The following is a 21,409-nucleotide window of genomic DNA, read 5'->3' as shown; positions in this document are numbered from 1 at the left end:
TTGTAGAGTAGACCTTAGGGCAGTGCTTTTTTTTGTTCCCCTTGACTCTTAGTAGCCTGATATCTTCCAGACTGAGTGCTTAGAGAGCCACTGAATTAAAGTTGGCAAACACTGCAGGTCTATTTCTCATGTCAATTATGGGAGGCACAGAGATGAGTCTGGATTGATGTGCAGGAATTTGCAAGGTGAGACAGTTGGGCAGCAAAAGAGAGTTCTAGTAAAGAGAGCAGCGTATGAGAAGTTCAGAATTTGGGGATACATGAGGTGGCACATACCAGGCATGTATGAGGGTAGGTGGTACATGTGGAGATGGCATTCCCTGTCCCTATGGATGGTGTGATCCAGTATGACTGGGTTGAAAAAGGAGGGGTGAGGAGAGAAGGAATTACCCTTAGTTGATGATCTTGGCTAGATTTCAATTTGGGAGCCTCTGCACAAGATGAAGCTGGACCACTGGGGCCCACAGATGCCTGGGATGCCTGACAAGCTGGTGAGGAGATGCATTAGAAGTATATTTGCAAGAGGATTAAGGCGCCTTCAACGGGAGAGCTTACCTTAAAGGAAGAGGGAGTCGGAAATGACAAATGTGATTAGGAAAAGAACCTTGGTTATTGAATTCAGGAGGAAGTGATTATGAGCACATTGTAGAGTTTGTCACTCAGATGATCTCCTGGCTAGACCTGCAAGGAATAATATCTGTGTTCTATGGACATGTAGCACCTGGGTTAAGCCAGGGGGCAGGGGATGTGATAAATAAAATATGAAAGTTATGTCTCTTAACAAATCCTGATGTTACACTATGGGTCAAGCAGTACTGCTTTGTTGTCTTCCAAATAGAACAGGCAACATTCTCCCCATGTTGCAACTGGCCACTGAACATGGGCTCTGGAGGAAAGTGGACATGGCTGGCAGGTACAGAATTACCTGGCAGAACAGGTAGCAGTGGACAGCAGACCCCTGGAAACCAGCAGGAAAGAGCTGCAGATGCCACTGGTAACTCGCTGGGTTTGCCTATAAACTCATGTGAGTTGCTTCCTGGACACTCCCAGAATTATTTGGAGACAGAGTTTCAGAGAACTGATTCTGTATTTGCACGTTGGAGAAAAGGCAGCAAAAGACAGATTATACTTGATTTAGGTGTGTTAGAAATTCGTTTTCTGTAGTGCAGCATAGAAGACATTGTTGATTGTTTCCTTAGCCTCCATTTCTCATTTCCTTACTTCTAACAAAATCCTGATTTTGTTTGGGTATCCTCTCTTCCTTCATGTGTGGGAGTTAATCCCATTCATAGGGATCAGGAGTGAGCCTAGATGGTTTAAGAGTCATTCTATTCCTCTCCCCAGTGACTGGCTGGGCTGGCCATATAACTCAATTTGATCTAATAAAATATGAAGAAAGGCTAGCTATGGGCATTTGAAAAATTTATCTGCATTCTTCTAGGACAGTGTCTAAAGCAACTCACTCTGCTTTCCTCTGGAAATGGTCATGCACCAATTAAAGGGCCAGACCAGCTGCAACTTTCTTGCTATCCAGCTAGGATGAAAGGGGGATAGGCCAGAGGATGGTTGTGAAATGTATGCAGAGCCTCTGAATTAAGCCAAATCTAAAGACTGAGGAACTTCCAGGTATATGAGTCAATACATTTCTTTATTATTTATGGCAGTTTGACTTGAGTTTTTGGTTACGTGAAAATGTTTCCTGATAAATGTGGTTTGGCAGATATCTTTAAGTTCCCAGAAGGAGAGATATCCTGGGCCAGATGGACCATTTCTTGTAGTCAAGGTTATTTACATTCTAACTGAGAAGATCCCTCTCTATCACTTTTATGTGGGAGGCACTGTTTCTCCCACCAGAGCTTGGCATGGATAGGTCCAATGTTTGGGAAAACCAGCTGTCTCTGGCCATTTTCAAGCCTTCCATTGAGAGATGGAGGCTCTGTTCCCTCCCTTTGAATCTGGGTTGCCTTTAATGACTTGGTTTTAATCAACCGAATGCAGTAGAAGTGATGCTTTATAACTTCTGAGGTTAGGCAGAAAAGGTTACGCAGCTTCCACTGTTTCTTGGGATGCTTGCACTGAGGGAAGCAGCTGTCATATAAGAAGTCCAGTTACCTGAGGTGGCCATGCTGGAGAAATCATGCACAGGTGTTTTGTTTGATGGCTCTAGCTGAGCTCCTAGCACACAGCCTGCATCAATTGCCAGCCAGGTGGGTGAGCCATCTTGCATGTCCAGCCCAGTGCAGCTGGACTGAAGTCAGGTGACTGTGGCCCCAGTGCACATCTAGGTGCAATAGCACAAGAGACTCCCACATGAGAACTGCCTGAGTTTTTCCTGAATTCCACAAATTGTGAGCAAAATATAATGGTTGTTTTAAGCCACTAAGTTTTGTGATAATTTGATATTATAACAATACCAAGTTGTTCATTGTTTTGTTTTGTTTTGCTTTTGATTTGTACTATTATGTGGAAAGGATTTCTTCTTTTCCTCAGAGGTAGAAATATAGAGCATTAGTCTCAGAATTCCATCTTATTCCAGGCTCTTTTGGTTGAAAGTCATAGTAAAACATGCAAACTAGCTTAAGTAAGAAAGGGGAATGTATTGGAATGACACAAAGAATCTCAAGGGTGCCAAAGGCAGGTAGTCAGTCTATCTCTCACATCCTTGTGTAGTACCCTCCCATACAGGGTGGGTCTGTGTGACCTGTGGAATAGGGTAGAAGTAATGGCATGTCATTCCAAGATTAGGTTATAAAATCTCTCTCTCTCTCCTGAATCACTCACTCTGGGGGAAGCCATGCCATCAGCAGCCCTCTGGAGAAGCCTGTGTGAGGAGCTGAGGCCTCCTGCCAACAACCATCTGAGTGCGCCATCTTGGAAGCAAATTCTTCAGTCCCAGTCAAGCCTTCATGTGACTGCTGCTCAGGCCAACTTCTTGACTGTAACCTCATGAGAGACCCTAGGCCAAAACTACCCAGCTAAGCCTTTCTGAATTCCTGATACTCAGAAAACTGTGTGAGGTACTACATGTTTGTTGCTTTAACTGGTAAGTTTTGGGGATATTTCGTTATGCAGCAATAGATGCCATAGATAAAAAGTCTTGGAACCCTTCTTGTCTGGCAAACAAAAGCATATGGAAATCCTCAAAGGAGTTGCATCTGGTGACTTTTATTCAGTACATTTAAATGGTAGAGAAAAAGCAATCTGTTATTTTTATCACCTTGTCCTAGGTGGTGTTCCCCAACCCAATTCTGTCCCTTCTTCTCCCATACATGCTCCAGGTGGAGAATTTCATTGTGGGCAGGTGTGTGTTCAGGAACCACATGTGCAACATATATTGTTACACATGTTGGTATTTTGTCTGTGTTTCTTTTGGGGAAAAGTCATGGAAAGGAAAGCATGTATTGGTTCTTTTTTAATGTCAAGCAGTATGATTGATACTTTATATATTTTAGTGGAGAGAAAAAGCAAGTCAACCCCAAAGCTAGTGAAAGTGCTTCTGTCTTCTAAGGGGGAGGTGGTGACATAATTTCTATCAGTTGGACACTGAATATATAATTTTCTGGGACAAGGAGAAAGTGTGTCTGAAGCTCTGACAGTTGTTCTGGGCTTCTAAGAGTGAGATATGGAGTGAGGGGCTTTTTGTTTAACAAATCTTGAAGTCTATAACCATGGAAATGTAGGCATCAGGGTGATGAACTAGGATGTCCTGTATCAGATGGAAGTGAAAATTGAGCTTCTGGGGGTATCTTGCGGATAAAGGGCTCCAGGAAACAGAGAAGATGGAAGATGTGAGGGGAATTCCAAGAAAGGATGGGTACAAATGGAGAAGTGGGTTGACATGGCAGAAGGCTGAGAGGCATGGCAGAGGGCTGGAACCTTCAGGGAAGCGTGACCAGTGGGAAATTGCTGGTGGCTGGACAGCCATGAGAGTGCTGGAATGAGAGAAGCTGGCTGCCCATTTTTAAATTGTTTGAGTTTTAGCCACATTGCCCCCTCCTCAAGGCCCCAAACCACCAGCAAAACCTGCTTCCCACACAGTGCCTCCTGTGACTGTGTTTAGAGGGAGAGATAGCTGAGTTACAAAGTCCTGGTTGGTACCGAGCAGAAAGACCATCTGAGGATTGGGGAGATGAGTGAGATCAAAGTTGAGAAAGAGCTAGAACTTGAAACCAAAAGGACCAAGAGGATGCAAGGCTCTGGGAATGTTGAAGAGGACATGGGACTTTGCCAGGACATGACATTGAACTTAAAGCAATGTTGTTTAAGTCTCAGAGGGTAGGGTGACCTCAGTTGACATCAAGCTGAATTTCAAGTATACCGTTTCAAGAAACATGATCTCCATTTTACAGATGAGGGAGCCAAAGCATGGATACGCTCACGAATTGGCCCAGGTCACACAGCCACTAAGTGGTGGTCCCGGGCTGGGGTGCTCCAATTTTCATGTCAGGAAAATGGAAGGCTTTCTTTTATAAAGGGCCAGATAGATAGTAAATATTTTAGACTTTGCAGATGGTACCATGTCTGTTGTACCTGCTCAGCTCGGCTGCTGTAGGGTGAAAGCAGCCTCAGATAATTTGTAAACGCATGGTATGGCTGTGTTCCAGCCAAACTTTACTTGTGGACACCAACATTTGAGTTTTATATAATTTTCTCATGTTACAAAGTATTATTCTTGAAAAATTGTTTTAACTGGAAAAATTTTTTCAACTCTTAAAAAATGTAAAATCCATTCTTAGCTTGTGGGCCATACAAAACCAGGCAGCGGGTTATATTTGGCCCACAGACTGTACTGTGTGGACCCCTACACTACACCATTCGGTTAATCAGACCTTGGTAAGTGAACAAATGAGTCAACAAGAGAGCTTTAACGAGGACAGATGAGTGACAAGTATTGACAAGATAAAGAGGGGTCATTATGGTCTTTTTTTTCTGAGGAGACTTTTGCTGAAATTTACACAAGGCTCTTTTCTGACAGGTTAGTGTCGTTGTTTTCCACTCCTTTTAACCTATAGGCCTGAATGAAGCATCCATTTCCTTGGACAAATCATCCCCCTTTTGCCCTCACTTGCTGTGTGTGTGTGTATGTGTGTGTGTGTGTGTTTAATGAGAAGGTCTGACTAGTTATCTTCAGGATCGCTTCTGGCTCTGAAATGCTCAGATTTCATAAAGACATATCAGATTTTTAGGGCAGGTTTTTCCCTGCCCACTCTCTTTCCCCCTTGCCCTCTTCTCTCCAATCCTGTGAGTGTCCTCCCCACTTTGACCCTGCTTCCTCTCTAATACTCTATTTCAAGGCTGGTGGGATTATCATATCCAAAAGCATCCCAGGAAAAACCAGTTGGAATATCCAGGATAATAAAACAAGACAGTAAAAGGTGAAGGGGTGTGTAATTGTTGTTCTTTGTGTCGACTCTTAAAGCCGCATGTTTTAACCGTCTCAGGATGGCAGGGATTTTTCTGCCTTTTTGAGAGGCTGATGTAATACCTTCATGTTTTCCTTTTTTTTTTTTCCAGGAAAAAATAAGAAGGATTGATTTTCATTGGGATTAACAAAATCTTTCTTCTTCTTTTATGTTGGCAACACGAGGTCTTAGCAGATCTCTGATCTTGTGTTGAATAAAAAATATAGCATGACAATGGGACATGGAGGCTGGGGGCTTGAACCCAATTTGGATTACTGTGCACAGCAGTGGGCATTCTGTGACTAATGGGGGGGTCTTTGGAGCTGGTGCTGAGGATCAGCCCCTGGGGACTGAGCCCCACACGCCCTGCCTATTGTTCCGCTTCAATCGGAGGCCAGTTGCTGGGAGCCTGAGCCCACAATCAGATGCTCTGAGGGGTGGGATTTTGTCAAGCTGTCAGCCAGGTAGATGTGACACACTGCTGTGCAAAAGCAGGAGTGGCGCTGAGCCGGGAAATTTTCTTAAGAAAGTTGGGATTTTGGTTAAAACATTTAATCTAAGTCTCAGTTTTTCTGTCTGTAAACTTGGGTCAATCATTTATATCCCAGAGTGTCACCCGCCTGGAGGTATGGAAGGGATCGTCGTGATTGCCATGGGAACTACTGCCTGGATTGAAATAGAAGAGCTGCCAGTGGGCTGGGGTTTCCACTGAGACTCTGAGGGCAGGGGTGACTGAACAAGGAGACAGAAAGAAAAGGAAGGTCCAGCTGGGGGATATGGTAGCCATCATCTCTTTGACAGTTGGTGTTTCTCAATACCAGGAGCCCTCTGAGTCAGAATTATCTGGGGTAATAATTTAAGATCCTTTGGGGTGCTAGTTAAAAAATATCCCCATGACAGATAGTAAGGCAGCAAACGGAGACAATAATTCCTACTGTGTGGGATGTTGTGAGGGGTCAAAGGGCAGTGGATCTGGTAGAGTGAAGATGGTGATAATGATGGGGCTCTTTCCTTAGAGTCTCCTTAAAGTGGTTCTACATTCTTCATTTCTAGTTCTACTTTATTTCTTAAAACCTGAAAGAAGTCTTAACATATTCCTTTGACCACCTGCTCTGAGACCTTGATTACTCCCTAAAGAATATCAAATGCCGAGGATCCACAGCCAGGAGCCTCCTGACTTTGGCCCAAACTGCTCTCCCAGCTCCATTTCTTATTTCTCTTCTATACAATCACCCTATCAGGCGAAACTAATTCTAACTGTTGTCCTCATAATAATGCCTAATATTTCCTTTTTTACTTCTCTGTGTCTCTGTCCCTCATCTATGTATCATATTTATAGTGATGATTAAATCTGGCAATCCATGAAAAACACTCAGGATGTGTCTGGCTCACGGTAAACATCTGTATGTGTTAAAAGTGATTCCCAATATCTCTGAAACTTTTAAAATTTATTTATTTATTTATTTTTAAAGCTTTTCTTTTTTAAAAAAATTTATTTTCTTTATTTCTTTGGCTGCTTTGGGTCTCATCGTTGGGGCATGAGGGTTCTTCGTTGCGGCATGCGGGATTCTCTCTAGTTGTGGTCTGTGGGCTTCTCTCTAGTTGTGGCATGCGAGTTTTCTTTCTCAAGTTGCGACACGCCAGCTCTCTCGTTGAGGTGTGTGCCCTCAGTAATTGTAGCGCGCAAACTTTGTTGCCCCCTGGCATGTGGGATCTCAGTTCCCCGACCAGGGATCGAACCTGTGTCCCCTGCATTGGAAGGAGGATTCTTTACCACTGGACCATCACGGAAATCCCTGAAACTTTTTTTAAAAAGAAGATCTACCTCTGTCTTTATTGGTCAATAAATGCAGGTATATTTTCTCTAAATGGACGCAGGTAGGCAAGGGCTGTGCAGATCTATTTCATTCTGGAATCCTGGGGAAAGAATCTGACAATTCAGTTTATTTTCATCAGTATTTGTTTTGTGTCTTCTTCAGTTTTCAGTGCATTGTGTGAATGATTACACTGGCTGGAGGTTAAACATGAATGCTTGAATTCTCGTCCTCCGCCTCCAGGACGAGAATAATGGCTTGCGTTCAACCTTCAAGACTGAACAAAAGTTTGCTTCTTCCCCAACAGCTTTCTCCAACTATCTGCCTTGCTTACACAGCTCAGAGTTAGAACTACCCAATTCAGAGCCTACCTGTTTCATGGTCGTTTCTCTTTTCCTGCTACACTTCCAGCTCCCTGAAGGTCAAATGTCTTCTGTATCTTGAACAGTCCTGGCAATCACCTATCCTTGTATACAACATGATGTTTACTGTCTACTATCAGGTGGCCTTCATTCAGGACATAGTGAGGCATATAGGTGAAATTATTGCTACGTGTATGGATGAACTTTCCATTACATGGAATTAACGATTTGGATTCAGGAGTCTGGATAAGCTTCTGATGTTCAATTTTTTTTTAAATAAGCATGATAAATATATTTAAGAAGGTGAGGGAATGACAACAGCAATATGAATCAAGAAAAAGTATCATGAATTTTTGATGTTCTTGTCTGAGATCTAGTTGTGTATTCAATGGATGCTTCCAGATACTTCCTTCTGTTCTTTTAGGAGAAATTAATCCTGTGTGTAATGCAAACAAATAGGAGAATTTTAAGTTAAATATTTTGTTTATCTGGTTACTATAAATCATGCTCTAAATACCCATGTTTATCATTTTAATTTTTATGTCTTGCAGAAATATTGGAACAATGTTAAAATGGAAATTAAGGTAAAAAACATCTAGTCCCATTACTCTAAACAAATCAACATTTTTTAACTTTCTGTGATTCATTCCAGTTTCTTTCTTTTTTTTTTTTTTTATAAATTTACTTATTTATTTATTTATTTATGGCTGTGTTGGGTCTTCGCCTCTGTGCGAGGGCTTTCTCCAGTTGCGGCAAGCGGGGGCCACTCTTCATCGCGGTGCGCGGGCCTCTCACTGTCTCCGCCTCTCTTGTTGCGGAGCACAGGCTCCAGACGCGCAGGCTCAGTAGTTGTGGCTCACGGGCCCAGTTGCTCCGCGGCATGTGGGATCTTCCCAGACCAGGGCTCGAACCCGTGTCCCCTGCATTGGCAGGCAGACTCCCAACCACTGCGCCACCAGGGAAGCCCCCATCCAGTTTCTTTTAATATACACATCTATGATTTTTGCATAGTTAGAACCCTAACAGAGCTAAGAATAGTCATCTAATTAAACAGTAAAGCCATTGTTTATGAGTACTTAATATTTGCCAGGCAAAATGGTTCACATGTAGTTTTGACTCCTCACACCAATCCTGGGAGATGGATGTATGATTATGCCCATATTATAGATGAGGAAACTAAGTATGAAGGAGGTTGACTCACTCCAAGTCACACACCCTGTGAGCTTGTATTTGAACCTTTCTTCTCCACTGTATTAGACAGGGCCGGCCAGGTTGGGAAGCTGCATCGACATGATTGATGGCTCACACCCAACCCTCTGTTACCACCCCAGCAGCCCCTGGGTAAACTTCCCAGCTGCCCAGGGTGAGGAGTGGAGCTTGCTGCCCCTACTCAGTGCAGGACAGGCTGAGGGAAAACTGGACCATCCTTGGAAGTCAGATCATCACCTGGAAGGGTTTATGGCATTTGTTCCAAATGTCTGTAAGACCAGCGAGCTGGGGAGCTCCAGCCCATAGGCAGCGCAAAGCAAGCATGGCGCCGTGAGCCCAAACTTGCCCTGGTTGTCCAAATGCAAACAGTCTTTGCGCCGTGTCCTGGCTTTCAGGCTGCGTGGCCAAGTGTTGGGAAATGAAGGCACATGGAGGCCAAGGGAGGGTCTCGGGGCCCCTCCGAGTTCAAGCAGCTGAGCAGCCTGGCAGACACGAACCCATGGCTGGTGGCCTTGCCTGGTGGCTCTTTATGATGTCAGTGTTTGGCCCATATTAGATCCTCAGCAAATGTTGTTGGTTGGATGGATGGATGGACAGTGTTGCTTATAGCAAGCAGCTGTACTCCCTCCTGCTTGATTAAGACTAAAATAAGACATTCCTCAGTCTTTCATTTTAAGTCAAAAATGGAAAGCTAAGAGTGGATATATGTATATGTGTAATCGATTCACTTTGCTGTACACCTGAAACTAACACAACACTGTAAATCAACTATACTCCAATAAAAATTTTAAGAAAAAGGAAAGCTGAGTGTGTGCAAATAAGTATGTGGAAGTGTATATGAATGTGGGAGAGAGTATGAGTATATATGTGAGAGAGTGTGTGTGCATATGTGTGAATGTGTGTGCCTGCCTAAGTACGTGTGATTGTGTGTACATATATGTGAGAGTGTGGCTTTGAGTGTCTTTGTGTGTGAGTGGGTGAGTGTGAGCATGAGTGTGTGAATGCTGAGTGTGAGGATGTGCAGAGTGAGAGTATACAAGAGTGAGTGTGTCATGAAAGAATGCTCAACATCATTAATCATAAGAGAAATGCAAATCAAAACTACAATGAGATATCATCTCACACCGGTCAGAATGGCCATCATCAAAAAATCTACAAACAATAAGTACTGGAGAGGGTGTGGAGAAAAGGGAACCCTCTTGCACTGTTGGTGGGAATGTAAATTGATACAGTCACTATGGAGAACAGTATGGAGGTTCCTTAAAAAACTAAAAATAGAACTACCATACGACCCAGCAATCCCACTACTGGGCATATACCCTGAGAAAACCATAATACAAAAAGAGTCATGTACCAAAATGTTCATTGCAGCTCTATTTACAATAACCAGGACATGGAAGCAACCTAAGTGTCCGTCAACAGATGAACGGATAAAGAAGATGTGGCACATATATACAATGGAATATTACTCAGCCATAAAAAGAAACGAAATTGAGTTATTTGTAGTGAGGTGGATGGAGTTAGAGTCTGTCATACAGAGTGAAGTAACTCAGAAAGAGAAAAACAAATACAGTATGCTAACACATATATATGGAATCTAAGGGAAAAAAAAAAAAAGGTCATGAAGAACCTAGTGGTAAGACGGGAATAAAGACACAGACCTACTAGAGAATGGACTCGAGGATATGGGGAGGGGGAAGGGTAAGCCGTGACAAAGTGAGAGAGTGGCATGGACATATATACACTACCAAACGTAAAATAGATAGCTAGCGGGAAGCAGCCGCATAGCACAGGGAGATCAGCTTGGTGCTCTGTGACCACCTAGAGGGGTGGGATAGGGAGGGTGGGAGGGAGGGAGATGCAAGAGGGAAGAGATATGGGAACATATGTATATGTATAACTGATTCACTTTGTTATAAAGCAGAAACTAACACACCATTGTAAAGCAATTATACTCCAATAAAGATGTTACAAAAAAAAAAAAAAGAGTGAGTGTGTGTGTCTGTGTGAATGCCTGTGACGTGTGTGTGTGTATGTGTGTGATAGTGAATGAGTATGAGAGAGTGCGAATGTCTGTGTGTGAGAGTGTGTAAAAGAGTGTGAGTGTGTGGCTGGGGAGGGGGTGGGTGATGGAGAGGCGGCCAAGGGCGCTCTTGCTGCTGGGGTGCCTGCTGTAGCTCAAACATGGTCTACTTTTTCTCACTGCACAACCTCTACAAGGCTACGTGGTGGATACTGCAATCTGCATTGACCAGATGCGGAAGCAAGATTCAGAGAGAGTAAGTGCTCTGCCCAAGGTCATTCTGGAGAGTGGAAGAGCTGAGTCTTGACCTGCGGTCACTAAAGCTGGTAACCTCTCAGCATACGGTGCTGGACAGCTCAGCAAGACAGTGAAGGGCCTGATGTGGCTTCAGGGGAAAGAAGCTGGGAGACAACCTCAGAGGAGGACTGAGCTGTATTCCTCCTGCTAAATCCTGGAGGAGGAAGCAGGGGCAGCAAGCTACGAGGGGTCTCTGGGGGGTTGGGGAGGGCACGAAGCTGGGACCTTAGGAGACAGCCCGTGTGTGAGCGCTCCTGGGAGAATCAGAAGGATGGGAGGAAGAGTTCAAGGAGAGAGCTACCCTTCTGCAATGTGGGTGGGAAGATTTCAGTGCATGGAAATTTCCACGGATGCTCAGGCCTTTCTGCCTGGTGTGGGATGGGAATGGACTTTAGAGCTACTGGCCAGATGGGTCCTTTACAGAAAGCATCCTGCCCTGACTCCCCTTCCCCAGCCTCCTTGCAGGAAGACTCAGAACGGAATGTCCCCAACCCGGGTGGAACAAGGACACAGGCCAAGTGAGTGAAAAAAGCACCACTTGTAAAGTGTAAAGAAAACCCTTCACCTCCTCACTTCTAAAATCCCGGTATCCATGACAACTGGACCGAGGGAGGAAGATGGTGGTCCCCTCCCTCCTTCATTGTTTAACTTCTAGTTGCTGCAGCAACTGAATATACAGGCGGCCAGATTCCCTGGTGCTTTTCTTCTTTCTCAGTCCCCCTTTATTTCAGGCCCTCCTCCGTGCCAGCCTGGCTTTGTCTTTCGTTGGAGAAGTCTGTGAGAACCAGGATGGGCAAAGTGTCAGGCTCTTGGTGCTGCTGAAAATCCTTTGAGATGGGAAAGGTCGCTGGAACAAAGAAGCGGGAGAACAAAAAGCCCTGAACTGCTTCGCCCCTGAGAAGGAGGGTCTGAGGGTCTTTATCTTCTTAAACCTTGGGATTTGAGAGTGTCTGACTTTGCCTTTCCCAGGGATGGTCTGGCAGGGATACAGAGAGAGTGTGTCCAGGAAACTGGTTGGATGGCAATCTCCGAAGAGGGGACTTCTCACGGAGACAAGGACTCTTAGGTGTTGGTCTTTCTCTTTTTTCCATCTTTCTCCCTTTTTTTCCTTTCTCTTTTTCTCTCTCTGTCCTCCTTCCCTCCCATCCTCCCTCCTTCCCCCCTCCCTCTCTCCCTTCCTCCCTCCTTTCCTTCCTTCCTTCCTTCCTCTCTTTCTTTTTCTCTTTCTCTTTTTCTCTCCCTCCTTCCTTCCCTCTCTTTCTTTAATATGTTTCTGGTTAATACCCTTCCCACTTGAAGAAATTCTAAACAATTAGCTAGAGCTTTAAAATCTTGGAGCAATCAGTTTCTTTCCATAATTTGTCCTAGGGAAATCATTGGATATTTGCTCAAAGATACCTCTGTGATCCATCGCAGTGTTGGTATATTTCTGAAACAATGGAAAAAGTCAAAATGGCCAGATGGAAGATTGGTCAAATACATTATGGCTTTTTTATACTGACCAACAAACCGATCATTTTTCATTCATTCTTCCTATAGCTGTATACCGGCCCGGTGCTGACTGCTGGAGATCAACAGGGAGCAAAACAGACATGGTCCCTGCCCTAAGGAATCTTAAAGATGTACTCAGATCATTCAGCAATAAACCTGAATCAGAAATCATGGCCAGCGCCATGATGGAAAATGATGGGATAGGAAGAGAGGGTGTCTCTGTGGCACCGGACCTCATCCAGGGATGGGGGAAGATTTCTGTAACAGCCAATGATCTTTGAACTGTGGTCTGAAGGATGAGCCAGAGAAACATGGCAAATGGATGGAGGGAGGAAAGTGCAGGTTGGGCAGAGTCCTTTCATTTTCACTCATTTTCTTAAAAGGAGACTTGTAGGTTATTAACTTGAAAAATTATTGTTAAACCTTTCCTAGCTTAAAGGAACAAAACAAAATATTTGTTGACATGAAATGTCCTTTGCTTAAGGTAGACTAGTAGAGGCCTTGTTAATTTTAAGATGATATTCTCATTGCCTGAAGTTACACTTTGTCTGCCTGCGGGTGAAATCTTTGCTTCCTGGTGCAGATCCAATCAATGTCTGGGAGAGCAACTCAGCCCTGAGGGCAGCAGTCCTGGGCCTGCTCAGAGAGCTAATTTCCCAGCCCACCAGTGGCATTTTTGATAACTCTGCTGATTTTGATTAGGAAGATAATTCTTTTCAAAACTGTCTGGGCTTGAACATGTTACCTTACTTTATTATTTTTGATGATAGTAAGTTATTAAATGTTGTAAATTCATGCTTTTAGTTTTGATAACTTGATGTCTTTTCAAATGAGTTGAGAAGAAAATGCTTTGCTGCAGCTTGGCATATGGGCTGTATGAGGGTGTGTGAGCTGCAATAAGAGGACTCCGTAGATTTTAGTGGCTCAACACTTAAAGTAAGACAGAGAAGTTTAGTAACTTCTCAAGGTGTCACAGCTAGGAAATTAAAGTGCTAACATTTACAGTGCAGGCAGTTTGACTCCAGAACACCTGTTCTTCACTTCTCTGCTATGTTTCCACCCAATACGCTATGATTACTACAAACTATTATTTCTTCCCCCACTTTCTCATACATGGGAGGGTCATCTATTTATATTCTTGGGCAGTGTGCATCTAATTGGGGATGCAGAGGTGGTGGATACATCAGATCAGGTAACGTGTTAGAGATTGCTATAGAACTAGTCTTGTCCTAAAGAATATTGGTGAAATGACAGGTGAGCCAGGACATGCTGAGCTAATACACATTACAATAAGTACATAACTGCCAGAGAAAATGTTCCCATTTGTACCACCCCAAATCATCTCATGCATGACACACTTGGGGAAGCGAGGTATTAACTTTAGATCCTGGGCAGTGTGTGTGCACAGACTGTGTTCTAGAACTCTCCTTGGGGCAGATCACACAGGCTTGCTTCAAACACAGCCTAGCTCTTCCAAAGGACGCACATGATGAACTTCCCAGAGCTCCCCCGGAGCAGCACAGGGCATAAACCTGCAGTTACTAGGGCCTGACCAGATGCACCAGATGCTGGAGCCCACCTGACTGGGACCTCTATCTCTGCCCTCCCCGGGTGCCCCAGCCAGAAGGCAGAGGTGGGGAGCAGGGAAGACGGAGGCTTTCTGAGATGGCACGGGAAATCCCGACTGGAGAGCCACCAGCCGTTATAGCAAAATGCCGTGTTTGTCCATATGAGAGGGAAGTATCCTGGCTGAGGTGAAGCTTAGGATCTGACCTAATTCTTACATTTGGTGACATAAAGGGATACCCAGGCATCCCTCTGACTGTGAGCCTCGGGTAGCAGACAGACTTGGTCTGGTGTTGGCTTTGTCACTTTGTAGCCACGTGCCCGTGGCTACAAATTTCTGTAACCCTAATTTCCTAATTTGTCAAAGGGGCTAAAAACACCATATGTACATGTACATGGTTCTCTTTCCAGAACTTCTGCTTTCAGACCCCAAATTTATTGGAAAATAATGAAGAGTGAGAATAAATCAAATCATTCCACCAACCTGTGGTTTTATTCAACATTCTATTACCAAGTTAAAAAGTGCTCATGCAAGAAATGTTCTCTGACTTTGGAAAGCTTACAGACTGACTGGGCTCATTTTACAATATTCCATTTGTGTGACACTTACCCGATATCAAAATTCTTTCCCTTAAATAATCTCCTATGCCCTAACAAGTTTGTCATAGAAAGTTTTCTGTGACTTACTTATGTCTTCTCCCAGCCACAAAATAACTAATATCTTCCCCCGCCATGGCATCTACTACAGACAAACTCATACCCAGGGTCCCCTAAACCCAACGGATGCCAGAACCATCCTTTGTATTTCTCCTGTTTCTCCAGCTGAGCTGCTAAGGGAAGCAGTTAAATGATGTGGGATGGGTGTGGAGTCGGCTTGACAAGAAAGTCCTAAGAAAATTCAAGAGCTGAGTCAGAGGAGAGACTAGTGTTCCTTAAGGTCGAATCACAAACTGGGGAGACAAACGTTTGCTGTCTGTCACCCCAGCTAGATTGATGGCATCAGATCCACTCCCTGCCCAGTCCTCCTGGTCTCACTAGTGGCTGACATCTTCAGCAAATCATGGGAAGCTCCTTTCTTACAGAATCATGAGAAACCTTTTCACAGTAAGGATGCACTAGACTACTCTAATTTCTTTCTGAACATAATAGATGGAGAAAATACAATTACTTGCCTGCATTCCATTTTGTACATAATGAAACTAGAGCATTTGTAATTAAAATCACTTTAAGTGGATCTAATAAGTTATGAAAATGTATAGCCAGTGAGACAATATTATGACCATTCGTAACTAGAACTATTTAACCAGGGGGCAGGGTTCCTTTGGTACAAGACTGAGAAAAATCTTAATTTGTCTGAGGCAGAAATTCCCTTGGCTTATGTTTCTAAGAAAACGCAGCAGAGAATGTGAAACTGGAGGAGTTGAGGTTCCCTGAGTCATAATAAGAGATGGCGCTTGCTGAGGGCTCCCTGTGTGCCAGGCGCTGGCCTCAGCACTTTATCTGGGGATTGTCCACTTATCCTCAGGACAGTCTTACGAGGAAGGTGCTGTCACCCATTTTACAGATGAGGAAACTGAGCCACATGGAGGCAAGACTGAATCCAGGCAGCCAGACTCCATGCACTGAAACACCACACTCTTTGCCCAAGTAGCTAAAAGGCAGGCAGGTTACAGACGTGAAAAATTGGGTCTAAATCATTATGTAAAACTCAGTGGAGTGAAAGAATCAAAGAGTCCTGAATGGCCCCTGAGAACTAAGGGGCCCAAGCTGCTGGCCCATAAAATAATGTTGCCTGGTACTTGCATGCAAGAGAGTCTGGATAAATGAAGACCTGAAATCAAGCACCATTACATGAGCTGTCAGCCCTGTCTCCCCAGTTTACCAACATTTTTCTTATTTCTTTGATCTTCAACTGGGTAAACCACAGAAAATGTATTTTCCTTGAAAAAGATTATCCAGAGCATGGAAAACTACAATTAGATATGTGAGAAGCGATCTTGCGAGTGTTTAACTTAAAATCCCAAGATGTGTGTTCTGAAGCTGGAGGTGGGCACCATTGCTCATTCTTAGAGCTGAGTGAAGAGGCGCCCTCCCCCCCATTGCCCCTCCTATCCCGACCACCCTCTGACTGCGCCCTGGTGAAGCATGAATATCTTCATACTGAAGTGTACGTCTAACTGTGACACGCTCACTGCCCACAAAATACACAGGACTCCAGTGAGCAAATAGCCTGCCCAGAGTCTACCCGACCTTGGCCACAGGTATGCCAGCAGGAACTCGGGGCTGGGAGGGGGCTGGGCTCACAGGCATTCAAGATGGGGGCTGCTGCTAGTGAGGTTAAAATAAATCATCTGGAACTCGGGGTGGAGCCATCTCTCCCTCTGCTTTATACGATGAGCTGCATCGCTGTTTATCTTCACCCTTCTGATACATTCTGTTCTTTTAATGCAGGGGTCCCCAACCCCCGGGCCATGGACCATTACTGGTCCGTGGCCTGTCAGGAGCCTGGCCACACGGCAGGCAGGTGAGAGAGAGAGAGAGCGAAGCTTCGTCTGTATTTATAGCCACTCCCCATCGCTCACATTACTACCTGAGCTCTGCCTCTTGTCAGATCCACGGCGTTATTATATTCTCATAGGAGTGCGAACCCTACTGTGAACTGCGCATGCGAGGGATCTAGGCTGCACGCTCCTTATGAGAATCTAAGGCCTGATGATCTGAGGTGGAGCTGAGGTGGTGATGCTAGCGCTGGGGAGTGGCTGCAAATACAGATTATCATTAGCAGAGAGGTTTGACTGCACAGAGACCATAATAAATCAACTGCTTGCAGACTCATATCAAAACCCTACCAGTGAGTGGCAAGTGACAATTAAGCTGCATCTTATGGAGTAGACTGGACATAAGCAACAAACTTCAGGTGTCACTGTCTCCCATCACCCCCAGATGGGACCATCTAGTTGCAGGAAAACAAGCTCAGGGCTCCCACTGATTCTGCATTATGGTGAGTTGTATAATTATTTCATTATATATTACAATGTAATAATAATATAAATAAAGTGCACAATAAATGTAATGTGCTTGAAATCCCAAAACCATCCCCCTACTGGTCCGTGGAAAAATTGTCTTCCATGAAACTTGTCCTTGGTGCCAAAAATGTTGGGGACTGCTGTTTATTTTATTTTTTTTTAATGAATAGCCCAGTTTTGCTTTTTTTTTTTTTTTAAAGAAATTCACGTTCTTTTATTTATTTACTTATTTATTTATTTATGACTGTGTTGAGTCTTCGTTTCTGTGCGAGGGCTTTCTCTAGTTGCGGCAAGTGGGGACCACTCCTCATCGCGGTGCGCGGGCCTCTCACCATCGCGGCCTCTCTTGTTGCAGAGCACAGGCTCCAGACGCGCAGGCTCAGTAATTGTGGCTCACAGGCCCAGTTGCTCCGTGGCATGTGGGATCTTCCCAGACCAGGGCTCGAACCCGTGTCCCCTGCATTGGCAGGCAGATTCTCAACCACTGCGCCACCAGGGAAGCCCTGGGACTGCTGTTTTAATGGTTGGGTGTCCAGTGGACACAGCAACAGTTCTTGGGTCACCCATCACTGCTGGGTGGAGAGGGGCTGGGACAAGACAAGAGGAGCTGAATGGTAGCTGACCAGACTGGGCAGTGTACACACTTGACGGGTGAGCCTCTCCAGCCAGTGTCAGAGAGTGGCTTACCCTGATCCGTAGGCACTGCAGGGCATGACGCTGCTGCAGTACAGCATTGGGTCCACAGGCTCTGGACACCCACAGCTCAGGCTCACAGCCCAGCCCAGCACAGTCCTGTCTGTTCTCTCAAGCCTGTGAAGATGGGGATAAAACCACCATTGCAAGAATAGGAATTTGAGGTTTAGAGAGGTTGAGTGATTTGACAAAGGTTACTCAGGAAGTGATAGCATCAAATTTACATCTAGTTCTTGATCATAGTATCTGGGCTCAGCAGGGATCGGGGTAGAGAAAAAGGAGGGAAGAGGGGGGGATGGTATGAGCGTGTGAGTGAGGAACGTGGGTTAGAGGTTTCCTCTGCATGAAGAGAGATACAAGGCACTTCTTTGGCTGTACTTGAAAATGCATCTTGCTTTGCAGAAACCTGGCTTACTTAAAAAAGGTCCCAAGCCTCACCCTGGGAGGGATTGGTCTCCTGGTGATGTGTGAGCTTTTCTGCCATACTCTGATGCAGCTAGAGTCAGCGTCTCTAAGGCTGGGACTCTTGCTCATTGCCTCTGCTTCTATGGAACCCACATTTGGGACAACTGTGGGCTTGGTTCAGCAGAGGCAGCTAAAGGGACCCAATCATTAGCAAGAATCCCTTCATGAAGGCTTGGAAAACTGAGAGTTGGGGAGATAACGTTTCCTAAGTCCTAGTGGTAGGTGGGAGCCAATACATTTAATTTTGTCTTTCACTGATTTTTTAAAACTTAAAAAAAATAATTCTGAACTATTACCTACATACAGAAAAGGGCACAAAACAAAGATGTGAAAGCAAACATCCATGGGGTCAAGAAATAGAACATTCCAGCATTTCCAATATCCTTCTCATGCCTCTTCCCTATCACCACCCCCTCCCTTAGGCCGAAGGTAACCACTACTCTGACTTCTGTGGTAATTGCTTCCTTGCATTTAAAAATAGTTTTACCTACTAGACATTCATTCCAAAACACTATAATTGAGTTTTGCTCCTTTTTTATACATCAATAAATATTCATATGAAATACTATTTCATCTTATTTCCTCTATTAGCTTTTTAGCTATCCTCTCTTTGTATCATGTTTTGTATTGCTTACTCTGGGGATTATATTACACGTCTTTCATTTATCACAGTCACCTTGGAATTTATACTGTACCACTTCAGATAAAATGTAAGAACTTTACAGTGGGATAAGGTAATTTCTCTCCATTCTTTGTGTTATTGCTATCTTATATTTTCATTCTACATATTTAAAAAATTCCACAATACACTATTATTATGTTGCTTAAAGTCAGTTGTCTCTTAAAGAAAGTTAAAAACACTGTGTTATATTAACCCATGTGTTTACCGTTTCTGGGGCTCTTCACTCCTTCCTGTAGATTTGAGTGCCCATTTAGAATCATTTCCCTGCAACTTGAAGAGTTTCCTAAAGTGTAGGTTAACTGGCAATGGGTTCTTTCAGTTTTTTTGTTTTTTTTTAAAATCCGAAAAGCCTTTATTCTGTCCTAATTTTTAAAAGATAATTTTTCTAGATTTACAATCTGGATTAGCAGATTTTTTTTTTCTTTCAGCATTTTAAAATGTTAATTTATCAAAAATTTACTTTAACATCATTTTTAAACGGTATTTTGATATTAAAATGTTTAAACATTTCAGTGCTTTAAAAATATTTTATTGTCTTCTAGTTTTTATTCATTTTTCTGATGCAAAATCGGCAGGCTTTCAAATCATTATTCCCCTTGAATGTCCCCTTTTTGGTATTAATTACTATGAAGATAGGAATATTAAACATCATGATATATTATTAAGATATAATTAATTAATATTAATATTATTAACATATGCTGGTGGGCTGGTAGCAGAAGGGAACTTTTACTTTTGTCTTCACACCCATCCAGGCTGCTTCACTCAAGTCCATACCAAATTGGCCACTGGAAGCATGTGACTTTGTACCCTTGGTGTTGGAGAAAGAATAAAGAAAAGTAAGGAAGGCATAGGTAATTCTGTGTAACGTCTGGGAAGATGAGCAATGAGAAGATGTTTAATGAGCTTGGAAAATGGTACTTGGGAAAAATGAAAGGGACCATGAAGTTAGCAAGACTTTGGCGTTGCTTGGGATGTTCCTATGGTCAATTTGGAGGCTAAGGCCTCCATGCTAGAAACCTGACTGGTGCCCTTGCCTGTCTCATGCCCCGCATCCATATCAAACACCAAATCCACTGAATAATCCCCAAGAACCCCTCTAGTCCATGTCCTGTTCTTCTCCCCTCTACGCCATCCTGATTCAGGACCACATTCTCTCCACCTGGAGAACTTGTCTCATTCTTTAAGGCCTTGCTTCTCAAAGTGTGGCTTCCAGACTGGCGACATTAGCACCTGGAGTCTTTCTTAGATACGTAAGATCTCAGGCCCCACCCTAGACCCACAGATTAGGAATCTGCAGATGAACAAGATCTCGAGAAGATTTCTATGCACATTCAATTTTTTTTTTAATCTTTATTGGAGTATAATTGCTTGACAATGTTGTGTTTCTGCTGTACAACAAAGTGAATCAGCTATATGTATACATATAACCCCATATCCCCTCCCTCTTGTGTCTCCCTCCCACCCTCCCTATCCCACCCCTCTAGGTGGTCACAAAGCACCGAGCTGATCTCCCTGTGCTATGTGGCTGCTTCCCACTAGCTATCTATTTTACATTTGGTAGTGTACATATGTCAATGCTACTCTTTCACTTCACATCGTTTTTTGAGGCAGAAACCCAGTGTGTCCCCCTTTGCCTGGCAAAGTAATAAAGCTATACTTTTCTACTTCACTGCCCACCCCCCCGTCCCCAGAAAAAATTCTACGGCCATACCACCCTGAATGCACCTGATCTCGTCTGCACATTCAATTTTGAGATGCACTGTTACAAGCTAGTGGTTCTTGAACTTGTCTGCATATAACAATCACTTGGGGAGCATTAAAAAATTTCTGGCCACACCCAGACCAATTAAATCAAATCTTTAGTGGGTAGAACCAGACATTGGAGTTTATTAAAATGCTACAGGTAGATTTCAATGTGCAGAGAATCAGTGCCTTAGGACAGAGGTTCTCAAAATTGGTTACAGGTTGCACTCACCTGGATATTTTGTGCAACTTCCTAAACCAAGTCACCCCCAGACCAGTTAAGCCCCAGGGTCTGGGGGTCCATGGGACATAGGCCTTCACATTTGTGAAACTTCTCAAGTGACTGCAGTGTGCAGTCAGAATTGAGAGCCAGTGCTTTAAGGCTCAGCCCAGGTGTCTCTCCCTCCTGGAAGCCCCTCATAATACACCCCCTCCCCCAAGGATGGGTCAGGAGGCCCTCCTCAGAATTCCCACAATGCCCTGCGCAAGCCTGCACTATCTCTGTGTCTAATGATCTATGATGTGTCTGTCCTCACCCACATGATTAAGCTGGGAGCTCCTAGAGAATAGGAATTGCTTTACAGTAATTTTCTTTGTCTTCCTTGTGTCTCCCACAATGCCTGGCATATAAAAT

General features: G+C 43.9%; 1 long non-coding RNA gene across 1 annotated transcript in view; it reads left to right on the top strand.

Moving 5' to 3' along the window:
* LOC309654683 overlaps nucleotides 1-20,373 on the top strand; it is a 218,631-nt gene extending 198,258 nt beyond the window's left edge. The window contains exons 4-5 of the long non-coding RNA XR_014260402.1: nucleotides 12,646-17,318; nucleotides 17,691-20,373. This is a non-coding gene — a long non-coding RNA (uncharacterized lncRNA). The remainder of the gene's footprint in view (nucleotides 1-12,645; nucleotides 17,319-17,690) is intronic.
* The last annotated feature ends 1,036 nt before the right edge of the window (nucleotides 20,374-21,409 follow it).

The sequence above is a fragment of the Balaenoptera physalus genome, assembly GCF_965194825.1.
Source record: "Balaenoptera physalus genome assembly, chromosome: 2".
NCBI classification, from domain to species: domain Eukaryota; kingdom Metazoa; phylum Chordata; class Mammalia; order Artiodactyla; family Balaenopteridae; genus Balaenoptera; species Balaenoptera physalus.
This window is presented reverse-complemented; position numbering and strand designations above follow the sequence as displayed.